Here is a 5233-nt window from a genome sequence, read left to right as displayed (position 1 = left end):
TGTTAACTTACTACAGTCCAGATGAGAAGATAAGATCTAGTTAATAGATCTAAGTTATGCATGTTAATCAGTGACTTAAAAGTTTGACTCGGTTTGAGTAAAGTAGTCCACCACCCCCTCCCTGTGATGCTAGTTTCGAGGCAGTGAGAATAGCCACTTTTTTTTTTTTTTTTTATCTAGATCTAATTCTTATGAAGTAGATCTAGACCTAGAGTAGATCTACTGTCACTACACTGTGACTACAGACTACAGCCGTTACTTCAAAAAAGATAATAATGTCTTACTCATGTCAATCTAGTCATGCATTTTCTTTAAAAAACAACTTAAATTTCTGATAAGTCATTGGTTTTCATGGCTGACTCAGGCAACCCATTCCATGCTCTAATTTTATATCTAATATTACTACAGAAGAGTGAGCATTTGTATACAATTGTCCTAGTATTACTAAGTATAAGGAACAAGGAATGTGACCTAAGTGCCTTTATCTTAAAGTGTCTTTGTCAAGTATTTCAGTGTTTTATTTATAATTGCTACTTTCATAACAATGCTTTTAAGTCTTCTATCCAGAAGGGTTTCTAAATTTAGTGATTTTACTAAAGGTGTTACTAGTGTTACTCTAATAATTCTAATCAAATGCTCTATATTTTGTCTGTTCCAGTTTCCTAATCTTTTCTTGAGTTGCTAGGTCCCTAACTGAGAATGCATATTCTATTATTGGTTTAACCAAGGCTAAATAACATTTTAGTTTTATGTTCTTATTTGATTTTTAGAAATTTAATTTAATAAACCCTAACGCTTTGTTGGATTTTTAAAAATTGTTTCATCAATATGGATATTCCATGGTAGTTTTGCATTTATTATAACACCTAGTTATTTTGCGTTTTTAGTCTGGGTTACTGGTTTATCACGAATAAGATAAGTGGTATTTATTTGTTTTATTTTTCTTTTGTTACTCAAAAAAAAATAACTAACATTTTTCTGTGTGGAAAAACATGCTCCAATGTGATTCAATTTCTATAATTCATCTAATTCTCTTTGTAAAATTTCTGTATCTTGTGTTGTTTTTATTGTTCTAAATATTAGGCAATCATCTGCAAATAATCTGACTTTTGTTCCTCAACTAATGCAATTTGGTAAATCATTTATGTAAATTAATTGGCCAGATCGGCTGTCAAAACTGTAACAGCAAACTTACTTTGGGTCTTGAAAAAAAGGACTGGCTCTGTTTATGTGCTCAAAGTGTCATGTCTTTTTTGTGACTCTTCATGCCACTGCTGCTTCCTCAAAGACACTTCAAGAGTTTAAACATTACAAAATAAACGATCTTTTTTGAACATAGGTTTAGAATATGCTGGCATGGAGTCATTTGGTGAAGCCATGGGAATGGATTCCATGAGAAGCAAGACCTACAATACTCATTTAAAATACATAGGAAATAAAAATGACACATTTAAAGATGACATACAACTGAAATCTGTTGCGAAAGTAAGGGAATTTTATGGCGCCAAAAGCTAGGAGGATACTGTTGAACTTACTGTAAGCTTTGATGGTTCTTGGCAAAAAGAGGACATACATCAAAACATGACCATGAAGTTGTCATTGAGACCACCACTGGATTGGCTATTGACTTTCATGTGATGTCAACATATTGTCAGGTAAAAGTTATATTAATCTAGCTATATCTATATTTTTATTTATAAAAATGCATTTTGAAATTAAAATATGTTATCAGAAAAATAAAATATAATAATATATTTTACAGAAATGTTCAACAACTGGAAAGAGGGCAGGCTGCATATAATGATGGTTTTGAAAACATCAAAAAGAATGTGTCATCAACCATTCTGGCTCTGCTGGTCTCATGGAGGTTAATGCGGCTAAGGTCATGTGGTGAAGTTTGGCCTACGCTACACTACATTTGTTAGTGATGCAGACTGCACAACCCACAAGGAACTACAGTTACTGTCACCTTACAATGTTGCTTTAAACAACGAAGAGTGCGCTAATCATGTGGCTAAGAGGCTTGGTACTACTTTTAGGAATCTAGTTTCAACAGAATCCAAATTGGGCAGGACACATGATGGTCGTAAAACTGGAAGCTTAACAAAGGTGATTAGATATTACTCAATATTATACCTATTAAGTCTTGCACTTGTTGCTATGATCTCATTTATTTCTGATTGCATTTTAAAATATATCCTTTTTTCTTTTTTTTTGACTGTGGTTGTTAATTTGTTTGTCATTAGTTTGATCATAGTTAAAAATAAATCTGCTCCAAACGTCACTACCAGATGGCTGTTCAACAACTGAGGAATGGAGAAGGAAGATAATGACAACACCACATCATGCCTCTTCAACAGATGAAAGTCCTCAACATGATGGATATCCTGCTGGAAAGGCTTCTTGGTGAGAGAGCTTTAGCTCATAATTAGCCTCCTCCTTCTCATAAGTTAAAGGGCAAGAGTAGCAACTTCATCTCCAAAAATGTAGCTGACAAACTGAAGCCCATATATGAATGCCTAATGTCTGACTCAGAAAGACACAAAGATAAAGGCACATTCCTCATTCCGTATGCTAGGACAAATTTATACAAATGCTCCTTCTTCGCTAGTGCTATTAACTATTTCTCTCCTAATTGACGATACCATTGTCAATTTGACCTCATTAAATTAAATTAATGTTAATTTTATAAACTTTATTTTGTGCAATATAAAAAGAGCATGCATTCCCTTTTAATTCTATACTAATTAAAATATTTTCCGATTACAAATGACAAAGCTATTGATGCTTAATCATATTTGGGTAGTGAAAAAGTAATGAGCAAAAATGAAGAATTCTGTCGAAACGTGGAAAAAATAATTACGGAGAGAAAGAGCTAAGCATGGAATGGGTTGCCTCAGCCAGCCAGGAAAACCAGTGACTTGGCAGAATTTAAGCAATTGGTTAAATGAATGACTAGATGCATGATGCATAGGATGTAATCATCTTCTTTTTTTTGAAGTAATGTCTGTATTATTTAAGATAAGATAAGATGATATTCTGCTGGAAAGATGTTTACAGGGAATGACCCAAAATGCTAATTTAAGCATTTATGCCAAGATATGAGCAAGATGCCCGAAACACATTTATTGGGGGGGAAAAAAAGAGTGGAGATAGGTACAGCTTTAGCCGTCTCTGAATTTAATTTTGGGAGCTTGGGTTTAAAATTATTTCTTACTAATATTGGTTGCTTCATTAGCCTTGCATCTATTCAGAATGGTAAAAAAAGAGATAACAAACGTATTGTAAAATCAGAACAAAAAAAAAAGAGTCTTTAGAGGCTAAAAGAAGGAGAAAAGAAATTGCAACAGCTCAAATAATTGCTCAGCAGGAATACATGAGGTTAGAAGGTGGTAGAAGCTACCAGAGCGGGAAATTCTAGGGCAAGATAGGGGGGAGGTATTTTTATATTACTGTATATGAATAAGTTTTTTTTTTTTTTAAATATCTGTGTACCTTTCAGTAATTTACAACAGTGACATTTTTTCTCATATTTAGATAATGGTGCTGGTGGGAAGCGTGGTCGAGAGGCTCAGTATGCTTGGCTTGGCTACCTATGAAGGGGGCTCGAGGTTCGACACCCGACTCGCGCAGAGTTGTGTTTACTAGTGCACGGAAAAACCTTCTCCTAGATACCCCCTCCCCCCCACTGGTCCACAACTGAGATTGGACCTGAGCATGCTATAATGAAATTATTTTTTTTTTTTACGCATGTGGACATCATATATAAAAAGTTATATTATTTTGATCTCACATTTTCTTGTGTTTTTATTTTTGTCGTTACATGTGAGCAAATGGCTTAGGGTTTTAATTATGTACTTTAATGTCACATTCAGTTTTTACGTCTGTAAAAGATAAGATAAGAAGACACCTTATAGGCCTAATGATATGCTAACATTCATCTGCAACAAAATCTGACACCTGAGATGAACTCCAATTGGTAGCAAGGCTAACTCTGCTATTTGGCGTAGTAAGTAGTGCCTCATATCTCCCATACAGGTCAAGTGGCTCTGCAGACCCATTCCCCTGAAGCTCCAAGAGCTGCGGACACTCTTGCAGGATATGCGCCACTGTTTCCACTGACTCTCCACGGTGTTGGCAGCAGGTATAAAAGTTGAGCCGGAACTGGGCAAAATATGCTCCAACACAGCAGTAGCCCCATCTTACACACTAGCAATTGTCGTTTGTTCCGGCCTTTTGAACCTCCACCATGGATAGCCTTGGTCCGGGTGATGCAAATGCTGCCAGACTCCATGGCCTATGTTGGAGCCTCCCAGGATTTCAACCACTTGTCATGTACCCAAAGCTATCCACTGACTCTTATCTCTTAAATTACAAACATTCCTTCGAAAGAGAAGATGTATGCTATGTGTTTTCATGTGTCCATCTAGTCGTGTTTGTTAATTAGATGCTTATAAAGTGCTGAAGTCTCATCAGTAGGGAGAGATTCAAAACGTTTTGCATCTTAGTTTAGCTGTCACAATCTGATCCTTATTTCATAAACGCAGGGCCAGAGGGGGGTGCCCACAAGAAAGGGGCCTCCACAAAAAAGAGAGAAAAATATTTTAAAATATATCTGGATTTCGACATGTTTTTTTTTTCCAACATTTTTTTCTTTGCATTTTTAAGCCCTGCAAAAATGTCATGATTAAGACGTGTAGGCTTGTAGCATGCTCAGAATAAGTAAAATACAGCTCTGGATTTGCAACAGTGTGTCTACCAAGGGCCTAACCCTCCACAAACTAAAAAATATACACTTTTTAAAACTAAAATATGCATATTAAATTATTTTTTTTAAAGGAAAGTAAGATTACATGCTAAAGAACTCTATTATTTCCTTCTTCTAAAATATAACTTGCTTTTAGTTATAATTTATCTAAATACGGCCCTGTATAAACGAATTAGTCCGTTGTAGAAAATATTCCTCATGAAGTTTGTCCTTCAATCTTAAGCCAACAATAGCATTTTTCTTCTGGATTTTTTTCAGACGAATAAGCCTTATTGTGCCTGTGCTGTGGAGATACTATACTCGAAGCAGATCTATATATTTCTTCACTGGTGTGATCTATAAGACATGATGATATGTTTCTATGACCCACGGTGAATGAGGGGGGTTGTCATGTGGTCAGCACAACAGCCTTTACTTTTCCCCAACTAACGTCAGGGTGGATTCAGAAGCGCCCCAAAGATCTCG

General features: G+C 35.5%; 1 long non-coding RNA gene across 2 annotated transcripts; it reads left to right on the top strand.

Moving 5' to 3' along the window:
• Nucleotides 1–861: 861 nt before the first annotated feature.
• Nucleotides 862–3692, top strand: LOC106061891 (uncharacterized). Of its 2 annotated transcripts, XR_008776763.1 has the most exons (4): nt 862–1655; nt 1763–2109; nt 2292–2406; nt 3538–3692. It is a non-coding gene; the product is annotated as an uncharacterized LOC106061891 (long non-coding RNA). The 2 variants fall into 2 exon arrangements; XR_001216717.2 differs by lacking the exon at nt 3538–3692 and having other exon boundaries at nt 863–1655; nt 2292–2408.
• The last annotated feature ends 1541 nt before the right edge of the window (nt 3693–5233 follow it).

Source organism: Biomphalaria glabrata, chromosome 2, assembly GCF_947242115.1.
Source record: "Biomphalaria glabrata chromosome 2, xgBioGlab47.1, whole genome shotgun sequence".
Lineage (NCBI taxonomy): Eukaryota > Metazoa > Mollusca > Gastropoda > Planorbidae > Biomphalaria > Biomphalaria glabrata.
The sequence above is the reverse complement of the archived record's forward strand: the minus strand, read 5'-3'. Positions and strand labels throughout refer to the sequence as shown.